The sequence below is a fragment of the Phyllobates terribilis genome, unplaced genomic scaffold, assembly GCF_046119375.1.
Source record: "Phyllobates terribilis strain yellow unplaced genomic scaffold, ASM4611937v1 Scaffold_2__4_contigs__length_985480577, whole genome shotgun sequence".
In the NCBI taxonomy this organism is placed as follows: domain Eukaryota; kingdom Metazoa; phylum Chordata; class Amphibia; order Anura; family Dendrobatidae; genus Phyllobates; species Phyllobates terribilis.
In genome coordinates this window covers 961049251-961062405 of record NW_027362762.1, presented here as the reverse complement: position 1 = coordinate 961062405, position 13155 = coordinate 961049251, and the positions used below count along the sequence as shown (strand labels likewise).

Here is a 13155-nt window from a genome sequence, read left to right as displayed (position 1 = left end):
CATGTGTGATGTAAAACAACAATTCTTTTTTTCAGATCCTCAGAAAGTTCTTTGCCATGCGACACCATGTTAAACTCCCAGTGACCCGTATGAGGGAGTGTGATAGCAATGACACCAAATTTACCAAACCTGCTCCCCATTCACACCTGACACCCTGTAACACTAATGAGTCACACTACACTGGGGAGGGAAAATGGATAATTGGGCACAATTTGTCCATTTTCCCTTATTTACAAAAATGTGAGGGGTGTACTCACGTTTTTGAGATACTGTACACATGTATATACACACACTGCACATACATACACATGTATACACACACACTGCACATACATACACATGTATACACACACACTGCACATACATACACATGAATATACACACACTGCACATACATACACGTGTATATGCACACACTGCACATACATATACATGTATATACACACACTGCACATACATACACGTGTATATGCACACACTGCACGTACATACACATGTATACACACACACACTGCACATACATACACGTGTATATACACACACTGCACGTACATACACATGTATATACACACACTGCACATACATACACGTGTATATACACACACTACACATACATATACATGTATATACACACACTGCACATACATACACGTGTATATGCACACACTGCACGTACATACACATGTATACACACACACACTGCACATACATACACATGTATATACACACACCACGTACATACACATGTATACACACACACTGCACATACATACACATGTATATACACACACTGCACATACATACACATGTATACACACACACTGCACATGCATACACATGTATATACACACACTGCACATACATACACATGTATATACACACACTGCACATACATACACATGTATATACACACACTGCACATACATACCAGCCTTTCCCCTCTTCAGTTCCTCTAGACTCCTACAGTTAAAGGAATTTTAGTGACATCGTGGTCGCATGATCGTGATGTCACCAAAGGTCCTTAAGCAGTTTTAACCTCAGAATAGAAATTCTGGGGGCCCCTCAGAGGGTGGGGGCGCTTGGCAATTGACCAGTTTTCCCACCCACCCAACCTCCCAAACACCGGTCCTGACTGTAACTAGGGCTTAGTTTTGGAGTAGGGTTTCAAACATACTCGAAAATCCTGTAAAATCATGCTAGGGCTTATTTTCGGGGTAGGTCCTATTTTTGGGGAAGCACAGTAATATAAATGACACATGGTAGGTTGGGACCATGATATAGATTGTGTTATGTCTCTGGTTCTGCTCTTGAAACCCCCATTAATCACCTGCACTCCCCAAATCAGTCAACTCCACTGACATAAACTTCTTTTTGCAAAGCACCCCCTATAAACTAAATAGGAGACCCTCGCCATGACATTCAGATATCGTATATGAGAGGTTTGTCTTAGGCAGGTGTGTCCAATGACATCATCTTCCATAACCTTTGTAATTATATGATACTATAATCCTGGACGACTCACTTATCGCTCCAGATATGACATTTATGATACTCATGACGTGCCGACCGGCTTGGCATCACCACACATTGGACTTTGGAAACTCTCAGTATTTGGTCAGTATTCGGTCAGTATTTTTTCTCAGGAGTGGGAGCCAAAACCAGGAGAGGAACAAACAGAGAAAAGGAATAATAGTAACAAGTCACCAATTCTGCATCTATCACCCACTCCTGGTTTTGGCTCTATCCACGGATCAGGGATTATTTAGAGATTTACATTTATTTTTTTATTTTTTTAATTACAGGCTTATAAAAAAAATCTATATTCTGTTGACTTTAGGGTTATTTTTAATTTTTTTTTTCTCTGTTATTTCTATACTTTGTAACTATTCCTAATGGTTTACATTTTCGGTGGAAACATTCCTTTTTTTATTGTTTGAGCTGCCAACTCTTTGTATCTGATTGCAATTATATCAACTGTATGTTAATGAAGATGTAAACAGCAGAAACACAATAACAGATATTATCCAGTAATTAGAACTACGTATACTTTACTCTGACGCCAACATGGTGACTATGTGTCTGTCTATGCTCTCACATATGTCCGTCATCCATTATGACTCAGAGGTCGAAAAAAAAATGATTGGCAGATATAACGGCTCCGCTCTTCTGGGAAGTGTTGGATGGGGCTGGGGTCCGGGCTCTGTGCGGCCGCTCATGTTCTCCCCTCCTTGTCTATGGACCTTGTATATTGGGCACCGTCATGGAGAACATATAAGAGTCTCCCCCAAACTGTTCCCACAAAGCTGAAATACAATTGTCCACAATGTCTTGTGCTGAAGATGAAGATTTCCCATCACTGGAGCTGAGGGGCCGCGACTACCCCCTGATAACAGCCCAGAGCATTATCCCCCTCCATCATCTGTACAGCGGCACAATGCAGTCAGGGGGGAACGTCCTCCTGGAATCACCAAACCCAGACTCCTCCATCAGACGCAGATAGAGAATGTGATCCATCACTGCACAGAACACGTCTCCTCCAGAGTCCAGTGGTGGCGGCTTTACACCACTCCATCCGACGCTCGGCATTGTGCTTGGTGATGTATGGCAGCATGCAACTGCTCGGCCATGAAGCTCCCGGTGGGGGTGATGGTGATGGATGTTATACCGCGGGGGTCAATGAGGCCAGATGTTATACCCTGGAGGAGAAATGAGGCCAGATGTTATACCCTGGAGGAGAAATGAGGCCAGATGTTATACCCCAGGGGCAATGAGGCCAGATGTTATACCCCGGGGGCAATGAGGCCAGATGTTATACCCTGGAGGAGAAATGAGGCCAGATGTTATACCCTGGGGGAGGAATGAGGTCAGATGTTATACCCTGGGGGAAATGAGGCCAGATGTTATACCCCGGGGAAACAATGAGGCCAGATATTATACCCTGAGGGCAATGAGGCCAGATGTTATACCCTGGGGGAGAAATGAGGCCAGATGTTATACCCTGAAGGCAATGAGGCCAGATGTTATACCCTGGGGTCAATGAGGCCAGATGTTATACCCTGAGGGCAATGAGGCCAGATGTTATACCCTGGGGGCAATTAGTCCAGATGTTATATCCCGATATCCCGGGGGCCAATGAGGCCAGATGTTATACCCTGAGGGCAATGAGGCCAGATGTTATACCCTGGTGGCAATGAGGCCAGATGTTATACCCTGAGGGCAATGAGGCCAGATGTTATACCTGGGGGAGAAATGAGGCCAGATGTTATACCCTGAGGGCAATGAGGCCAGATGTTATACCCTGGGGGAGAAATGAGGCCAGATGTTATACCCTGAAGGCAATGAGGCCAGATGTTATATCCTGGGGTCAATGAGGCCAGATGTTATACCCTGAGGGCAATGAGGCCAGATGTTATACCCTGGGGGCAATTAGTCCAGATGTTATATCCCGATATCCCGGGGGCCAATGAGGCCAGATGTTATACCCTGAGGGCAATGAGGCCAGATGTTATATCCCGGGGTCAATGAGGCCAGATGTTATACCCTGAGGGCAATGAGGCCAGATGTTATATCCCGGGGTCAATGAGGCCAGATGTTATATCCTGGGGTCAATGAGGCCAGATGTTATACCCTGAGGGCAATGAGGCCAGATGTTATACCCCAGGGGCAATTAGTCCAGATGTTATATCCCGATATCACGGGGGCCAATGAGGCCAGATGTTATACCCTGGGAGGCAATTAGGCCAGATGTTATACCTGATGGGCAAAGAGGTCAGATGTCATACCCCGGGGGGCAATGAGGCTGGATGGTTAGAAATCCTAAACTCAGTGACTAATTCAGTGATTAAAGCGTGTGTCCCAGTACTTCCCTCCATACAGCGGATACGTACAGATGTCAGTCACCGCCATGCTATCCAGCAGGAGTGTGACACATCTACAGAAACAGGTAAAGTGGCAGAAAATGGCGCGGACACTCGTCACTTTCCGTATGACTGACTGATGTGCTAATAGAACTAATGTGTCACATTATTGCAATCATTTCTATACAAATTGCTACATCTGAGCGGAATTTAGTTTTTTTTTGTTTTTTTTTACTTTTAGTTATATTGTGTTTTTTTGTGATTTTTTTCCCCATGCAAAGGATTTTAATTATTGATCCTTATTATTTTAGCACCATGTATTGACGTGGTTACACAGATGGTCCTGACGCAGAGGAATAACATGGTCTTCAATGTAAAATCTGTGTAATAGACCCTCCATCCACCATGTGGTTGTCTGGGGCACCAGGGCCCGGGTACCACTGCACCCTCTATAGCTATGCCATGATAACAAGAGACCACATCACTGGGCATCGTGCGGCACTGATAACGGGGGACTCCACACATCTGTAAACTTTGTTGTTTAATTAATTATATTGTAACAATTATTCAGAAATAGAGAAACATGTCCGATCTGCTCCATCCACTGACTGCCAGTCTTGCCTATGGGAGACTAACATGGCTCCTTTATGGGAACTCTTTCCTGTAAGTTTTCTCGTTGGTCGTAAGCGCATTCCTGGCGAGCATCCGAGTTACCAGGCAGCCGCTCGCACTCTGGTTTCCATGGTGACTTTGTCATGATGTAAATTTCAGAGTACGCAGGAGAGGTGAGAGAGACGGGGGGCGATAAAGCTGTACGTGGGGGGAGGTCCGGAACCTGGCGGGAGACTGCGCTGATCCGGCAAGGAAAGGCTCGGCGTGCGAAGGAGCAAGGTGCGTCCCTGGTGAGGAAAGGGTTAATGGTGACCTACAGTGATCAGGAGCAGATTACTAGATCACATGTAACAGGCGGGTGACGTCAATTAACAGTTAACGTCTGTTCTAGTTGTGTGTCTGGGGCTTTTTGCTCTTAGATCTCATAGCATTGAGGTCAATAAAAAAGCCAAATAATTCTCACCAGATGTTCTGTGGTTGTGAGGTCCAATATGTCCGGACTCCATCATCCAAATCATTTAATGGTCTATCAAGATCCTCCAATATATAGTCTACAACCATTCTTAATTCCCTGCTACTAAGTAGTTCAACCTACCTACTCATCTCCTCTACCACTGAGACGCCAGGAACTTTGGGCAACTCCTCAACCCCCTAGCCCAAGCTTTCTAGTGATCTATTACAGTGTCTCAATATATAGTCTACAGTAAACCTTCATTCCCTGCCATCAATTAATTCAACTAATTACCCATATTTTCTAACACCAAGACACCAGGGACTATGGGAAACTCCTCTAATCCAGAGCCTAAGTAAAACTTTCCAGTGGTCTATTCGGGTACCCCAAAATAGTCTAAAGCAAACCTATTTCCCTGCCACCAAGTAATTCAACTTAGCTCACACCTCCTATACCACAGGACACCAGGAACAATAGACAATTCCTCTAACTTTGAGCCCAATTAATGATTTCCAATGTTCACCAATGGTACCCCAATATATAGTCTACAGGCAGACTTCAGTCCCTATCACCAATGCCAATGAGACACCAGTGACGATACCCCTCACCTCCCCATCTCCAATGCCACCAAGACACCAGGGACAATAGACAATTCCTCTAACTTTGAGCCCAATTAATGATTTCCAATGTTCACCAATGGTACCCCAATATATAGTCTACAGGCAGACTTCAGTCCCTATCACCAATGCCAATGAGACACCAGTGACGATACCCCTCACCTCCCCATCTCCAATGCCACCAAGACACCAGGGACAATAGACAATTCCTCTAACTTTGAGCCCAATTAATGATTTCCAATGTTCACCAATGGTACCCCAATATATAGTCTACAGGCAGACTTCAGTCCCTATCACCAATGCCAATGAGACACCTGTGACGACACCCCTCACCTCCCCATCTCCAATGCCACCAAGACACCAGGGACAATAGGCAACTTGTGTAACTCCGAGCACAAGTATTACTTTCCAATGGTCTATTACGATGCCCCAATATATAAGGAAAAACATAAAAAGATGAATGGCAGACAAAAAATAATTAAAAACATATCCTTTATTAAATGTACCAATAAAAGCCAAAAAGGCATGTTATTACATGCCCCAGATGAAGCCTTAGCGAAACATGTGTTGAGTGTGCTCTCCTCCAGGATGGGTATTTTCATTACTTCCTAGATGGCTGTATATTGGTGCTTACTATCATTCAATATGACTGTGTTTCGCTAAGGCTTCATCTGGGGCATTTAATAATTGTTAAGCCTATTTTTACTTTTCTTGGTCCATTTAATAAAGGATATATTTTTATTTATTTTATGTCTTGCATTCATCTTTTTTTTTCGTTTTTTCATTGATCTATTTCAAGACTTTAGACTTAACATTTGGTTGTTTTTTGCCCTGTAGGTTTACTGCCCCAATATATAGACTACAGGCATACTTTGATCCCTATCATGCCACTGAGATGCCAGGGACGATACCTCTAACCTGCCCATTTCCAATGCCACTGAGATACCAGGGACAATAGGCAACTTGTCTAAGTCCCAGCACAAGTATTGTTTCTACTGGCCTGTTAGGGTGCAGCAACATATAGTCTACAGCAAACCTTCATTCCCTGCCAGTAATTAATTAAACTCCCCTCCCTGTCTTCTTTACCACTGAGCCACCAGGGCCTATAGAAAAAATCCAGAGCCCAATGCAACACCACAGAGCTCAGAGTTTCTTGTCTGGATTATAGGATCTCTGCTACATAAAGGGACAACCATTCATAGGGTCATAACTAGAGGTTTGAAAAATAATCCATAATCTTATGTGTATCCCATGATGTGTTACAAATCCCTTTGTTCCTTTCCTGCAGAAGAGTGTCCTGGATAGAGTAATGTACTGTTACTTTAAGGTCTATAGAGCACTAAAGTAAATGATCAGGGTTTGGTGAATAAGTGAGAAGAAAGATGAAGCCCGGACCTTATTATTAGCTCTCAGACTCCATTTCTCACCTCCCTGGTGAGTTGTTCCCGCTGCTCAATGCGAGAAGCTGAAAGACGACTTTCCACTTTCTTCAGCTGTAACAGGAAATCTCTTACCGGGGATTATCAGGGAAAATGCACCACGGCCGAGCGATTAACCCTAATATCACACTCGTTATGGAAGGTCTCTGGCTGAGACGCTTCTCTGGGGGACACACACAGGTGACAACGCAGACATTTATCAACTATGATGTTCAATAAAAAGATGGCTCTTATTTTCCTTTTCGAAATGTTTTTGAATTGCTGTTTTCTATCAGGCAGCAAACGAGTGCAACAAATGTATAACCAGTATCCAGTCTATTATATCATTTGAGAGGTCGGACACTGATGTTGGAGGAGAGGCCGGGCTCACAATCTCTATTACAGTTTATCCAAAAGGTTGTGGATGGGGAAGAGGTCAGGGATTTGTGTGGCCGGTAGTCAGGGCCGGCTGCAGGTTTTTGTCGGCCCTGGGCGACAGAGTCTCAGTGGGCCCCTTTAACACATACCATGATTCATGATGCACAGATACCGCAGAGAAATATAGATATATAGTACAAGGCCAAGATTCCACTTCTTACATTACACGAGCGATATCTATAGTAAATTCTACAATAGCTCAGAAACCGGCGAATCCTCGCAGCGCACAGTGCAGGCCGAACAGTATAGTCCTCCATACAGTATTATGGCCCCCATATAATGCTCCATACAGAATACTGACCCCCTTATAATGCTCCATGCAGAATAATGGACCCCATATAATGCTCCATGCAGAATAATGGACCCCATATAATGCTCCATGCAGAGTAATGGACCTCATATAATGCTCCATACAGAATAATGGACCCCATATAATGCTCCATACAGGATACTAGACCCCATATAATGCTCCATACAGGACACTGGTCCCCATATAACGCTCCATACAGTATTATGGGCCCCATATATTGCTCAATGCAGAATACTGGACCCCATATAACGCTCCATACAGGATATGGAGCCCCATGCAGGACGTCACTTGTTCCCCCTCCTCCATATAATGCTCCATGCCTCCATACATATAAAATAAAAAATCAAATACTCACCTCACTTCTGACCTGAGACGTCACAGTGCAGCAGCTGCGGAAGAGACCGGAGCTGCTGCGGAGGCACGGGGAGAGGTAAGAATTGTGCCGCCGGCTGCCGGGGCCCTGAGCAAGCGGGTGGGAGGGCTCTGGCACCGGCACTGCACTACTCACGGGTCCCATAGCGTGCCGGTTTGCCCGACAGTGAGTGGGCCCCCCGCCTACTCAGGGCCCCGCCACTTGCCCGGGTGCACCAGGTGCTGACACCAGCCCTGCCGGTAGTGATGAGTGCAAACATGGGCAATCCCCGAATGTTTTGTGGCTGTATAACAACAGTGAAACAAGCGGCCGTGGGGATTCAAACATGTCACTCGAGTACTTGCGAAACTCTAGGCAAACTGAAGTAACCAGCACCTGCACTCATCGCTAGTGGCTGGCCATATTCTTCCACCAAACACCGCCATCCATGTCTATACGGACCTTGTGCACTGGGCACAGTCACAGGAAACAAAACAGAACCTTCCCCAAAATGTTCCTGCAAAGCTGAATTGTCCACACTGTCTTGGTACATCAAACTATGCATAATATAACTACTATACTACTGCCCCCTATGTACAAGAATATAACTACTATAATACTGCTCCTATGTGCAAGAATATAACTACTATAACACTGCTCCTATGTACAAGAATATAACGACTATAATACTGCCCCCTATGTACAAGAATATAACTACTATAATACTGCTCCTATGTGCAAGAATATAACTACTATAATACTGCCCCCTATGTACAAGAATATAACTACTATAATACTGCTCCTATGTGCAAGAATATAACTACTATAATACTGCTCCTATGTACAAGAATATAACGACTATAATACTGCCCCCTATGTACAAGAATATAGCTACTATAATACTGCTCCTATGTACAAGAATATAACTACTATAATACTGCTCCTATGTACAAGAATATAACTACTATAATACTCCCCCTATGTACAAGAATATAACTACTATAATACTGCCCCTATGTACAAGAATATAAGTTCTATAATACTGCTCCTATGTACAAGAATATAACTACTATAATACTGCTCCTATGTACAAGAATATAACTACTATAATACTGCTCCCTATGTACAAGAATATAACTACTATAATACTGCCCCTATGTACAATATTATAACTACTATAATACTGCCCCCTATGTACAAGAATATAACTACTATAATTTTGCCCCTATGTACAAGAATATAACTACTATAATACTGCTCCTATGTACAAGAATATAACTACTATAATACTGCCCCTATGTACAAGAATATAACTACTATAATACTGCCCCTATGTACAAGAATATAACTATTCTAATACTGCCCCCTATGTACAAGAATATAACTACCACAATACTGCTCCTATGTACAAGAATATAGCTACTATAATACTGCCCCTATGTACAATATTATAACTACTATAATACTGCCCCTATGTACAATATTATAACTACTATAATACTGCCCCCTATGTACAAGAATATAACTACTATAATACTGCCCCTATGTACAAGAATATAACTACTATAATACTGCTCCTATGTACAAGAATATAACTACTATAATACTGCCCCTATGTACAAGAATATAACTACTATAATACTGCTCATATGTACAAGAATATAACTACTATAATACTGGCCCTATGTACAAGAAAATAATTACTATAATACTGCCCCCTATGTACAAGAATATAACTACTATAATACTGCCCCCTATGTATAAGAATATAACTACTATAATACTGCCCCCTATGTACAAGAATATAACTACTATAATACTGCCCCTATGTACAAGAATATAACTACTATAATACTGCCCCCTATGTTTTGTGGCTGTATAACAACAGTGAAACAAGCGGCCGTGGGGATTCAAACATGTCACTCGAGTACTTGCGAAACTCTAGGCAAACTCAAGTAACCAGCACCTGCACTCATCGCTAGTGGCTGGCCATATTCTTCCACCAAACACCGCCATCCATGTCTATACGGACCTTGTGCACTGGGCACAGTCACATGAAACAAAACAGAACCTTCCCCAAAATGTTCCTGCAAAGCTGAATTGTCCACACTGTCTTGGTACATCAAACTATGCATAATATAACTACTATACTACTGCCCCCTATGTACAAGAATATAACTACTATAATACTGCCCCTATGTGCAAGAATATAACTACTATAATACTGCTCCTATGTACAAGAATATAACGACTATAATACTGCCCCCTATGTACAAGAATATAGCTACTATAATACTGCTCCTATGTACAAGAATATAACTACTATAATACTGCTCCTATGTACAAGAATATAACTACTATAATACTGCTCCTATGTGCAAGAATATAACTACTATAATACTGCTCCTATGTACAAGAATATAACGACTATAATACTGCCCCCTATGTACAAGAATATAGCTACTATAATACTGCTCCTATGTACAAGAATATAACTACTATAATACTCCCTCTATGTACAAGAATATAGCTACTATAATACTGCCCCTATGTACAAGAATATAACTACTAACCAGGGGAGGAGTCCTGAGGAGATAATTTGCATATTCCCACTGCATTTTGGGGTAAGTGAAGAGTCTCCGCGAGCTCAAAGAACACTGGATTTTGGCTGTTGGAGCTGAAAAGAGGACATCGGTAAACCGCGCGCCGACCGGCGCGCGCATTTTGAAGCTTTTTTTTTTTTAAGCTTTTTTCACTGTTTTCAGAACATTAACAGTAAGAACATGGAAGAGTCCAGGAGCCATTTGGTGAGCTGCATATCCTGCTACATGTTCACAGACTTGCCAGTGGAAAAACCAGACTTCACATGCCAGAAATGCAGCTTGTGTCCCTGTTGGAGGAAAAGTTGCGAAATCTAGAAGAGAGGTTAACTACCTTGAAAATCATTAAGGAAGGTGAAGAGTTCTTAGACAGAGCAGAATTATCTCTTCATGATTCAGAAAGAGAAGAAATTCGAACTGCACCTGAGGAAACAGAGGAATGGAAGCCTGTGACCCCCAGAAGCCGGAGGATCGAGAGGCAGTCAGCACCCATACTGCTCAGGAACCAGTACCAGGCTCTCATGCAGGAGAACCATGAAGAAATACAGCAAAATAAGACTTTGCCAGCAATGAATAACCTTGTAAGCCCTCAGAATCCTCCTGGATGGAGAAAGAAGAATGTTGTGAAGAAAAAACGGAGAGTGGTGGTCATGGGGGATTCCCTGCCGAGAGGAACAGAGGCCGCTATCTGCAGACCAGACATAACCTCAAGAGAAATGTGCTGTCTTCCAGGAGCAAAAATTAAAGATGTGTCTGACAGGATATCAAGACTCTTCAGACCTACAGATCACTACCCATTCCTGCTAATACATGTGGGGACAAATGACACCGCAAGAAAGGACCTGGAAACCATCTGCAGTGACTTTGAAGACTTAGGCAAGAAAGTGAAAGAATTGGGAGCGCAGGTGGTCTTCTCATCCATCCTCCCAGTGGATGGCCATGGAACAATGAGGTGGAATAAGATTCTACAGGTGAACAACTGGCTACGTCGATGGTGCCGTCAACAAGGATTTGGATTTCTGGATCACGGAATGAATTACCTATACGATGGACTTCTTGCTAGAGATGGGGTGCACCTTACGAAGACTGGAAAACATGTATTTGGAAGTCGCCTTGCTACACTCATCAGAAGAGCTTTAAACTAGAACAATGTGGGAAGGGAAGCAAAAGGCCAGAAAAAGCCATACAGCTGACAAATACTATTGAGATCTCTGCTACTGGAAGTGGAAAGGAAGAACAAAGACAAAACAATTTAAATAATAAAAATATGGGAGGAAGAGAAACCAATCACAAACTAAAATGTTTTTATACAAATGCACAAAGCATGGGCAACAAACAAGGAGAATTGGAACTACTAATGCAGGAAAAGGAATATGATGTCATTGGAATCACTGAAACTTGGTGGGACGATACACATGATTGGAATAAAAGGCTAAAAGGATACAACTTATTTGCAAGAAACAGACTTGATAAACGAGGAGGAGGTGTCGCATTGTATGTTAGAAAAGCGTATATCTGCACAGAGATTGAAGCTTCAGAGACTGGGAGTTCTGTGGAAACTGTTTGGGTAAGAATACAAGGAGAGAACAATGGAAAGGACACCATTGTAGGCATTTACTACAGGCCACCTGGGCAAGCTGAAGATATGGATGAACTCTTTATGTATCAAATGACCAAGTTCTCCAAAAAATATGACGTAGTGGTCATGGGAGATTTCAACTATCCAGACATTTGTTGGGAATCTCTCTCAAGTAAAACTAACAGGTCAAGCAAATTCTTATCCTCTCTTGCTGACAACTTTATCTTCCAAAAGGTAGGGGAGAAAACAAGGGGATCTGCTACTTTGGATCTAATCCTTATAAACAGGGAGGAAATGGTTGAGGAGGTAAAGGTGGCTGGGACGCTAGGAGGCAGCGATCATGCTATTATAGAATTTTGGATAACTAGAGGAGGAAGACATGTGAAGACTCAAACTTCAAGGTTAGATTTTAGAAAGGCAGATTTTAAGAGACTCAGAAAGAGAATAGGAGGGATCCAATGGCTGGATGTCCTTAAGGACAAAAATGTCCAGGAAGGATGGGAAATTTTTAAAAATGAGATTCTCAAAGCACAATCGTTAACAATCCCGAAAAGTAGGAAGAATGGGAAGCATTTAAGGAAACCAGGATGGATGAACACAGAACTTAAACACATGCTAAAAAGAAAGAAAGAAATGTTTATTAAATGGAAAGAGGGAGGCATATCTAAAGAAGATTATAATGCAGTCTGCAGATCCTGCAGGGCACGTATCAGGTTAGCTAAAGCTGACAATAAATTAAGGCTTGCAAGAGATGTCAAAAGCAATAAAAAAGGATTTTGGGGGTATGTCAAAAGTAAAAGAAAAGTCAAAGATGCTATAGGATTTTTACAGGATGAAAATGGAGAAATGGTAAGAGAGGATGTTGAGAAGGCCGAACTTTTTAATTCCTATTTTGCATCTGTTTTCTCTCAGAAAGAAAAT

The 13155-nt window shown here is 42.5% G+C and overlaps 1 long non-coding RNA gene across 1 annotated transcript in view; it reads left to right on the top strand.

Annotated features, from left to right (window-relative positions):
* Positions 1-4615: 4615 nt before the first annotated feature.
* Positions 4616-13155, top strand: part of LOC141253104 (uncharacterized) — an 89349-nt gene continuing 80809 nt past the window's right edge. Inside the window, exon 1 of the long non-coding RNA XR_012314229.1 lies at positions 4616-4748. This is a non-coding gene — a long non-coding RNA (uncharacterized lncRNA). The remainder of the gene's footprint in view (positions 4749-13155) is intronic.